This window comes from Gracilinanus agilis, chromosome 5 (assembly GCF_016433145.1).
Source record: "Gracilinanus agilis isolate LMUSP501 chromosome 5, AgileGrace, whole genome shotgun sequence".
Classification (NCBI taxonomy): domain Eukaryota; kingdom Metazoa; phylum Chordata; class Mammalia; order Didelphimorphia; family Didelphidae; genus Gracilinanus; species Gracilinanus agilis.
Window position 1 is genome coordinate 131448710 of NC_058134.1, and position 11487 is coordinate 131460196.

At 35.8% G+C, this 11487-nt stretch overlaps 1 protein-coding gene across 1 annotated transcript in view; it reads right to left on the minus strand.

The window, feature by feature from the left end:
- PTPRZ1 (protein tyrosine phosphatase receptor type Z1) overlaps positions 1-11487 on the minus strand; it is a 180007-nt gene that overhangs the window by 89314 nt on the left and 79206 nt on the right. The window lies entirely within an intron of this gene.

Sequence of the window (11487 nt, forward strand, 5' to 3'; positions counted from 1 at the left end):
AGAGAGAGAGAGAGAGAGAGAGAGAGAGAGAGAGAGAGAGAGAGAGAGAGAATAGGAGAGGGAGAGAAAGATAAGAGACAGAGACAGAGGCAGGGGGGTGGGGAGGGCACAGAGGCAGAGACAGAGACAGAGAGAGATTATTTTGCATTGTCTTTAACTTCCCAGGTAGCTAATCTTGCCTTGGCCCCAAAACCATGAAATTAAATATATAGTATAGATATTATAATTTTAGAGCTAGGAATGGGTCCAAAAAGATTTTACATATAAGGAAAGGAAAGCCTAAGGAGACTAAGTAGTTTGTATGCAAAACAAACAACAAAAACTAACCAAGGAAATGATGTGATCTGAACAGTCTGGGCTTCCCCCCAAAATGAAGGAGGACAGGACATAAACAGAATTATTGATGACTTCAAAGTGAAGCCCTTAAAAAAGAAGATTTTACCAATCCATTTGCTTACCTCTATCTGATCCACTAATATTTTGAGTATTCAGACAGTTGGGATCTGCCTAACTTAGGCTTGTAAAAAGTTCTAATTCCCTCCAGCCTCTGGAGCAGGGGTCAGCAACCTTTTTGGCCTGGAGAGCCATAAACACCACATTTTTTAAAATGTAATTTCGTGAGAGCCGTACAGTGCTCACAGTGTGCGCTCCTGTAACAGTGCCTGAAAAATAATTGACTTTATGGCTTCTGCAGAAAGAGCCACATCTGGCCCTCAAAAGAGCCAGATATGGCTCGAGAGCCATACGTTGCTGACCCCTGCTCTGGAGCATAAACCACTAGGATCCCTAACTTCTAGGTAGTTCATAATTAGCCTGCACTTCTGGGCAGTCTGGTTGCCTGTGGGCTTTGCCTATGTTGCTTCATCTCTCAGAAGCAGAATTAACACTGAGATTCAGAGGGCGGTGATATAGTCTGGGTTCATCAGATGCATTTGTATATTATCAGTAACTCTTAGAATCAGATCAATTGCATGTGATTCTCTGTGCCTTGAAATCCAAGGCTAAGTTGGCCAGTTTCTATGATGTGAGCCATTCCTTGGTCAGCCTTAATTTTTGGCCCAGCTGCATATTATTGCTTGGGGACCTTCAACATAAAAGAAAACCACCAGCGATTTGTTGGTGATGAATCTCTGACTCAAAGCCAGAAAAGCTGATCTTTGCATCAGCTTTGGGTCATTTCCTCTACTTAAGAGACATATTGATATCAGAAGTCAGGAGATCCCAACAGACATAAGACTATAATTATTTATTTTTAAGGCCGAAGTCAAATGCTACCTCTTTTTTTGAGGGCTTCCCTCATTATACCTGTCAAAAGAGATGGTTTTTTTCTTATCTGAGTCACCCTTCTAGCATTTATTTCATGTTGCCTTGTAGTTACTGAAATAACTCAATAGAGCTGTTGATTTTATTGTTGATAGGAAAGGATCACAAGCTACCAAAAAGTATGTAAGAATTACATCAAATAAACTAGAAATTCACCAAAAAATAGACAAAAAGAGCTTCATAATATATCTCTTAAAAATACAAATTTCAAACTTTGTGGATCCAAATAGAAACTATGGCAATATACAAGGAAATCATTGTCCCTGGATGCTTATAATTGCTTAGGTGGCTAGTTCTGTCAGAGTATAGCGCTAACGTAGTGGGTTTGGCTCGAAAGGGTATTTGGTTTTTGCAAAAGAAAAAAAAAAAGAGATCTCTGAATCATCTTTTAAGGCCATACATAATTTTGGCCAAGTCTCTCCCTAAAATTGCTGATCTCATCTGGAAGTGGATAAGTAAAACTAAACAGTTTAGAAAAATCTATAGGCATAACTGGAAATAAGTGAAGTAGAAGAGCTGACCAATAAACCGATCTGCACGTACTGGTCACCTAAGAAAAGGAAAATAGGGTTTTCTTGTGGTAACTTTGGAATTAACTGAATGAACACAGGAGGGCGCTCCAAACTAACGATTTGCTTTATGTATAAGCCAGACTCATTCCCTAAACATTTCATAGTGGCTGTTTTTAATAAAACTGTCAAAAAAGAAAGAAGCAACCCAAAACAAATATGCTGCAGATGCTATAGAAATGAGGTACAAATATAGAAGATTTTTTTTTAAAAAAAGTTCTTTTACTGGAGGATTTTGTGCATATTTCTCTAATTTTAACTTTGAGGAGATAATTTTTGTGTGGTCACATGACAATTCTTTAATTAATATGAAAACGTCGACAAGTGAGCCTATTAAACTTTGCTTTAAGCCACATTAATTAAATTAGTTTAGAAGTGGGTCTATGTATTTAAAAAAGAGCACTGGGTTTAAGTCTCACTTATGACCTCTTAGTTCCAGTTTTTATTTTTTCTGTCTTATCTGACTCTTCATGACCTCATTTGGGGTTTTCTTGGGAAAGATAATGGAGTGGTTTGTCAGTTTCCTTCTCTAGCTCATTTTTACAAATGAAGAAACTGAGTCCAAGAGAGTTAAGTGTTCTATAGTTAGTAAGCATCCGAGTTCAGATTTGAACTCAAGAAGATGAGTTTTCCTTGATTTTTGGTCCAGCACTCTATGTATGATAGTGCTACCTTGCTACCCTAATCCCTTAGTTCATCTTAAAAAATATGAGAATTGCCTAAATGGTTTCTGAGGTCCCTTCCAGTTCGATGAATCCTGGCTCTGTTTCAAGGTTATCTGTGCTACCTTGGATCTCTTCATTATTTTAGGCTTCTGGGTAGCTATAAAATGAGGAGGATTCTATAAGGGGTTCATAATCTAGGGTCTTCTTATTTTAAAATCCTTTGATAATTTTGATAAAATCTTTTGATAATTGGTTTCCTTTGTAATGATAAACACTTTATTTTACGCATTTAAATTATTTTTCTAATTCTATTATTCTAAGAAAGGCTTTATCAGACTACCAAAGCAGTCCATGAAACATGGACATATAATAAGATTGATAGATGATCTCTATGATCCCTTTTGATTCTAAATCTTGGGATACTGCTACTGAAATCCACCAGGTGGCAGAAAGAAATCAGCAATCATCCACTTGAGAGAATTGATCTAAACTAAAAAAAAAAAAAAAAAAAAAAAAAAAAAAAAAAAAAAAGGATGTCTCAGACTTGATTCTACTAATTATCAATTCTATTTTGGCCTGATTTTAATATAATACTGCGACACCTGTTTTGCTGGTAAGGCCATATCATGAGGATTAAAAAAATTGAAGAATGATGGTGGTCAAAATCAGTACATACACAATCAACATATACAAGCTTACCTGCAAAATGGGAGTAACCAAAAACAGAACTTCCTTTTTTTAAAAAAAAGAGCATGGATTGAGTGCTAGGTCTAGAGAAGGGAGGTCTTGGGTTCAAATTTAGCCCCAGACACTTTCCAGCTATGTGACCCTGGGTAAGTCACTTAACCCTATTTGTCTCAGTTTCTTCATCTGTAAAATAAGCTGGAGAAGAAAATGGCAAACCACTCTAGTATCTTTGCAAAGAAAATCCCAAAATGGGATCTCAAAGAATTGGATACAAGTGAAACAATTTAACAACATCGACAAATTATCTCTATGATTCCTTTGAACTCAAAACCTCTATAATCTATGAGTCTATGTCAAAGTCAACTTCCCTTTTTTGCATCTCATCACTTTCTAAGCTTTCTAAGGGCAGGAACTATGTTGTTTTCTCTCTTTTGTACTTCCCCTTTTTCCATTCCTTGGACACAGTAGGCACTTAATAAATATTTGCTGAACTGAATCTATTTTTGCCTTCACTAGCAAGAACCATCCCTTCACTGTTGGAGAGGAAATTCTCTTGAAGATAAAGGTCAGGAAGGGAAATCATAAGGACTGCACACCAACAGCTATGCCTCAGGCTATTACCACTTTGGGGTCTCTGATACATCGCACAGGTTCTTGATATTTAATGCATAAGCAACCAAGAAGTGCAGTCCTCATAAAGAGTCTATACATATTCTTATAATCCCATTATGACAGCTTCTCCCCATGTTGATGAGTTCAAAGAAAGTCTAAAAGGTGCGCTTTTTGTGACTAAGTGCTGCCTTTGGCCACATCCCCTATTAAATATAGCGGAAGTTATATATACTCTTGGCTAATAGAAAGAGCTCTGATTTAAGGTAATTTATTCTTGTTACCATCTATAAATGGTGAATTTTTGGTACCTAAGTATGCCCTTGTCACAAAGCATTTCCAGTTCAAAAGACATTCAATAAATACCCGCTACATTCACGACTTTCTACCAGGCACCAGGAGATACAAAGATGAATAACAGAATTTCTGCTTTCAAGGAGGTTGCAATCTGGTAGAAATAATAGCTTACATAGAGAGGATGCAGTGACTCACACCCATCATGTCTCTTCATCCTTATCACAATTCTGCGGGGTAGCTATTTCCAGTGTTATCCCACACATTTTATAGATGAGGAAAATGAAACGAAAACTGAATGACTTCTCTAATGTTACAGTCAGAAAATTCTGGAGGCAGGACTCCAATCCACAATACTGGACTGGGTTTTGCAAATTCTCATACCACACATTGCAGTTTTAATTCCAAGATACTACCTTGTCTTTATAGATGGGATAATTGTCTGCCTGGTCAAATCATGGTCTAAGAGTGGGTCTAATAATGGCCTAGTAATTAGCTTAAGTTGAATATTCATGGATACCACCATATATGATTTGGAAAACAAACACCTAAGGCAAAGGGGGGAAAATGACTGAAGAAGAAATGGAAATAAAAAAGGCAGAGTAGAAATGAAAGAATTAATCAAGCCTTTGTCTTAGTCTAAGTTGAATATTCATGGATATCACCATATATGATTTAGAAAACAAACACCTAAGGAAAAGGGGTGGGGGAGAAAGTCTGAAGTAGAAATGGAAATTTAAAAAAAGGCAGAGTAGGAATGAAAGAATTAATCATCAAGCCTCAGTCTAAGTTGAATATTCATGGATACCACCATATATGATTTGGAAAACAAACACCTAAGGTAGAGGGGTGGAAAAAGACTGAAGAAGAAATGGAAATAAAAAAAGGCAGAGTAGGAATGAAAGAATCAATCATCAAGCCCTACTGTGTGCTAGGGATAAAAAAAAAATTAAATAGTCCCTACTCCCAAGGAGCTTACATTCTGTTATAGGGAACAACATTATGTAAGTACATACCGATTAAGTACAAAATAATTTCAACATTAAGTGCAAATTCCTTCAAAGTGAGGTAGATCGGGGAGGAGGATGCTGGGGGTGGGGACTGGAAAAGGTTTTGTGTAAAAGGTAGGACTTGAGCTGAATGCTGAAGAAAGTAGAGGGTTCTAGGAGACAGAGGGGAGGAAGGGGTGCTTTCTAAACCTGGGAGGCTGGAGAAGCAAAAATAGAAATGAAGGGAAGAGAAGAGATAGAATAGACATACTTATGATGGGCAGTAGTGGAGAGAGCACCATTAACAGCTGCTTAGTGTCACTAAATAGGACTTAATGATTATTTGCCACTAATCTAAGGGTTAGTTCAAGTTCAACACAGCACTCTATTGAGGGTAATCTAGAAACATGTACTAATGTATTCCTACCACACTTGTGTAAAGTTGATGGACCTCTTTTCAATAACAAGCAGATACTTGGATGACTTTTACGAAGGGAACAACAAGATTTATGGATCCATGAGATAAACAATCATTGAGGGTAAGCTTTCTCCTCACGGAGTAGTATATCTTAATGAACTGAAACAAAAAAAAATCAATATAGATCTTCAAAGGCTGTAAATGTCATCATCAGAAATGACATATTTCTACTATGAATTTCTAAACAACAGCATCATGTTCTTTAGGTAAATGTCTCAAAGAAGAAGAATCCTAGAAGCCAATATTTCTCCAAACATAAAGCAAGCCGCAGAGCTGAAACCTGAACCCAGGACCTCTGCTCTTTTCCTTACATATTTAATATACCTCATTGTCTAGTTACAAATGTTTTTTTTTCTGTCTTTGAAATAATTTCTTCCATAAAAGTCACTGTGGATAATAGCATGAAGGGAATTGATACCTACAAGACATCTTTCCATTTTCCTTTTGATCTCTTGCAATTCTCATTCTTCCACAATGGTGGCATTTTCATAATCCCACATATGGGATGACAATGGTATTCTTATTTATACCTTTGACCCAGTCAACGGTCCCCCTTGTTGTTCCTCTATCTCCTAATCTCACGCATCTTCCTTGGCTGTCCCCCATGCTTATAGTGCTCTCCCTCTTCATCTCCACCTCCTGGCTTCCTTTAAAGTTCAACCTAAAATCCCATATTTTACAAGACTTCCTGGCTCTTCCTTATGTCTTTCCTCCATGATTATCTCCAATTTATTCTGTGGTGCATCTTGTTTATACAAGGCTGTATGCATATTATCTCTCTCATTATACTGTGAATTCCTTGAAAGCAGGGACTCTTTGGCCTTTTTTTTTTTTTGTATCCCCAGAGCTTAGCACAGTACCTGGCATAAAGTAGATCAGTGGTTCCCAAACTTTTTTGGCCTACCGCCCCTTTCCAGAAAAAATATTACTTAGCCCTCTGGAAATTAATTTTTAAAAAATTTTAATAGCAATTAATAGGAAAGATAAATGCACCTGTGGCCATCACCACTCCCCTGGATCACTGCAGCACCCACCAGGGGGCGATGGTGCTCACTTTGGGAATCACTGAAGTAGATGCTTAAGAACTGAACCCTGACTTGACTTTTACCATCTAAAATAGCACGTGACATGCAGTACTTTTAAGAAGGCAGAAATGGTCATAACCCCGACAATTATCTCATCTTTAATGTTCCCACCTCAGCTATTACTAATTTCTGAGATTCCCAGTAGCTCCAAGGGCAGTTCAGCATTTTGCATGCTCTACAGTTGATAAGTTTTGGTCTTTAGAAAAAGGAAATGTGGGTTCAAATATCAACTCATATATTTATTATCTTTATAATCATGGGCAAGTTATTCAACATTTGGAAAATGGAGATACTAATATCTACTTTATAGAGTTGAGGGCTTCAAATAAGATAATGTAAGAAGTGTTTTATAGACATTAAAGCACTATATTGATATCAGTTATCAATAATAATACTAATACTAATAATCTTGGTGTAAATATTTACTTTTCATTTAATTTTCTGCATACTGTTAGAAGGCATTAAATGCATATCAGTGACTTATATAAATATTGTTTAATATTATTAGCTTTTTGAGGAGGGAAATAGCCTAATGGATAACTTATAATACAAATTTGCAGGGGACCACAGAAAATTCTCTTAGCTCTACTACAATAGCATTAAGATGCAAAAATGTTAGCATCAAATTATTTTGCCTGACTAGATGACCAGACACTTGTCAAGGATACTGAAAAGGGCATTCCTGTTCAGGAAAGATGTATTTTCTTTACTATTTAATTCTAACCTAGTTTACCATTTTTATTTTTCCATACATTAATTCTTTTTTCTAAAAATCCATATCATTCAGTAGTTAGTAATAACTTCTAGATGAGCAGAATGGTTTATGTTTCTTCACAGTTCCAGATGTGATTAAGCTCTAAATAAATTCTTCATCTCCTGCTTCTGGACCACACACCCACATCTCCTCCACCCACCCCCAGAACTGCCCCTTCATGATTAGGATAATGCTACTGCTGAGAGCTTGCTTTCATTTCAGTTAGCAAAAATAGAAATCTCCTGGCTATGTACATGGTAAAACTATACAGTAGCAAAGTTTTTTTTTCTTTTTTCTAAGCCACAGAAGAAAAGTCAATCTCCTTATACTTTATAAGCTGCAATCTATATTCACTAAATAAGGAATTTGTAGAATCTTAGAATGCTTTCCTTCATTCCTTCTTAGGGCCAAGTAAAAGGCCAAATTGTTTAAAACCTGCTGTTCTTGTTGGCACAAATATATGTCCTCATCATTTTTGTTCTGAAGCTTTGTGGGAAGAAAACATGTTCTCAGAAAAATACACCACCACCATTACAGTACAAAAATATCAATATTCTCTATCAAATCAGAATAATGGTAGCTTACATTGTAAACCAAGAGAATAAGAAACAGATACCTAATGTAAGTGCTCTTCTGACTTTGAACTTCCTTTCATTCTCATACTCACAAATCATTAATAAGGGTACCTTTAAAATAATATAATATAATTTAATTAAACTAATTTATTTTGTTTATTTTATTTTAGAAAAGAAGCTGGCTCAGTTCTGTTCCATTTTCCATTAATTAATATTCTATTATTTACTGGACAGGATGTTACAGTGTTCAGTGTTGCTGGTGGAGACATAATTGAATTTCCTGGCTTTGGGGCAATTTAATTAGAAACTTAATGTTGCATTAAATGTAGCTATTCATCATTGTTTTCACTCTCTTCTTTTTTGGTAACAGGAAAATTATTCCCACAAATATCATATTAAAACAATTAACCTGTGTTCTTCTAAAGACTAATCTTTGTAAAACAGATGATTATTAAAGTAGTATTATGCATGTCAAAGAAATTTTTTATGGAGCTAAAGTGAAAGAAGAAAAAAATCAGTTCTAAAAGAACTTTATGAATAGTTCTAAGTTCCCAAGAAAGTAATAATTCAACTATTTCACTAACTTTTAGCACATTTTGAGAACAAAGGGTTAAAAATCAGATACATTTTATCTGTTTATGGAATATCATAAAAGGAATGTCTATGATTTTAGGAAATTTAAAATAATTTGAAAAACCAAAATAATCTTTTTTGTGTGATTTTTCAATCATTATAAGGGAAATTGCCATGCTTCTTATGATTTTCTTCATCATTTTTAACTCCTCAATTGGCTCCATTTCTCAAAAATGATACAGTTGCCCAATACAGGAAATTGAAAGAGTATAGTATATTGGATATAGTTATTGGCTTAGAGTTAGGTCTCAACTATATTGACTTTCATGACTCTGCATTATCTTAGTTCCTTTTCTATCCCTCTGAAATATCTTTTATATCCATTATGGACACCCAGTTTTCCCTTTGCCTTAATTTTGGGTGTTTTTTCTTTTTTAAAATTCAACTTTATTTTATTTTCAGGTTCACATTCTCTCCTTCTAACCTACATTAAAAACATTAAAATAAAATGCCAAAGAACATTATCATCAAGCAAAACAAATTCCTACATTGACCATGCTATAACTATATTCTGAGTTCATACTCTCTTTCCGGAGTGGGGTAGCATCTTTCATTATGAGCCTTTGGTACTATGGTTGGTCATTGTGGGCTTTTTCCAAAGTTTTCTACGTGGCTTTCACTTCTGTTTCTACATTCTTATTGAAGGTGATCTTATTAATTTGCAATACTTTTAGACTATTAATGTTATGCAAATGATTCTCAAATCTCTATGCCTTGATCTCTCTCTTAAACTCTAACATTATAACTACCTTTTGGAATCTCTACTGGAACATATGGATGGTACCGCAAATTCAGCATAACAGCAGCATGGTACCTGACTTGAAATCAAGAAACTTGGGTTCAAGTATGAGTTCTACTGGTTTCCAGTTGTATAAACTTAGGCAAGTAATTTTACAACATTAAGTTTTAATTTCCTTAGCTGTAAAAAATGGGGATAATAATTACTCTACAAGGTTATCACAGAATCATTTAGTCTTTTAGAGCTAGGATTGCCCTTAGGAGTCATTTAATACAATCCTCTCATTTTAACAATGAGGAAACCCAGCCTTAGAAATGCAAGGTGACTTGCCCAAGATTGCATGTCTACTAAGGTGAGAATCTGGCATCCAGACCAAGATCTTCTGACTATGAACTCATTGCTCCTTTTACTATACATCCTGCTTTTATATAAAAGTGCTTTATTTTTTTTTAAATCCTAATCCAAATGTATGAAAACCAATTGCCCTTCCTATATTTAGAGGCAAAGCATCTAAAACTTACAGAGAAAGTCTGACTAGTTCATTCCTCTCATTTACGAATCAGGAAACAAAGTCTACTATGCTTCTGGCGTGTCAAATACAGGATTATTGAATTCTTAGAGGCAGGAGAATCAGAATTTTTTTTTTAAATATAGGTTCCCTACACCTGGCTGCCTCTTCTGATTTCTCTTTTTCTCTTAGTGGCACCATATTTCTCCAAGTCACTCAGGCTTAAAATTTTATTCTTCTTTAACACCTACCCTCTTTCTACTCCAGTCAGCCAATGCTGAAATCCTAAAGATTTTTCATCCATAAAGTCTTAAATTCCTTCTGTCATTACTTGAGTTTTCTAAGGTTTTTAACATTTTACCCGGACCAACTGCAATAGATTCCTTTGTGATCTTCTCTTAAGCCTCTCTTCCCTCCAAGAAATTTTGCCCACAGTCAGTAGTCCCCATTTAAAAACTTTTAAACTTTTAATGGTTTTCCATGAAATACCAAATAAAATCCAAACTTTATAGTGTTATGGAATAAAAAAGGAAATGTGATATGTTATGGAATAAATAGGGGAATATATGAAGGACTAATCAAGTAGGCTAATCACAGAGGCTAGGTACTTGAGGGTACTGGGAAGTAATAGGCTGGGTCCTTCAGGCAGGGAGACTATCTCTACGATATAAGAAGAATTGGGTCAGCCAGAGATGACATATCATATTTCCCTTTTTTATGCCATAACAATAGCCAGATAACTAGTTTTTCATTAGTTTATACTGACTGATATTTTACTATACCTCCCAGTCAAATCCTATATGCACCCACACTCTACTCAAACTGAATGACTTCTGTCAATCCTCATACTCCTTGCTCTCTCTTGACACCATTGTCCTTGACACTCTTTTCTCCTTAGGTTTTTGAAACATGACTCTCCTGGTTCTCTTCCTAGCCATCTGATCACTCTCTGGCAGTCACCTTTGCTCGATCTTCATCCATATCATAGTTAAACATAGGTGTCCCAACAGGGCTCTGTCCCGGTCCTTCTTTTCTTCTCCTTCTATACAATTGCACTTAGAGATCTCATCAGATGTCATGGATTTAATTATTATATCCTTGCAGATGATCCTCAAATTGGCTTAACCAGTCCTACCCTCTTTGCTAACCTCCCATCTCATATTTCCAGCTGACTTCTAAACATTCTAAATTCTTCGTTCTGTACACATTTTAACATTTCCAAAACTGAACTCACCTTTTCCCTAATCTCATCCCCTATATTCGATTTGATTCCCAGGACCTGTTTATTTTATCTTTGTAGTATCTCTTTCGTCTGCCTATTTCTCTCCTCTGATACTGCCATCAGCCTAGTGAAGGACCTAGTCCCCACCTGAGTCTACCTCCACTCAACCACCAAAGTAATTTTCCTCAAGGACAGTTCTGACCATGTTTTCCTGCTACTTTCAGATCAAATATAAAACCCTACACCTTATGTCCCTTTCCCCCTGGACTCTTCAGTTCAGAAACCCTACCCTCCTTGTTCTTTGAACCATCTTTTATACATATATATATATATATATATATATATATATATATATAT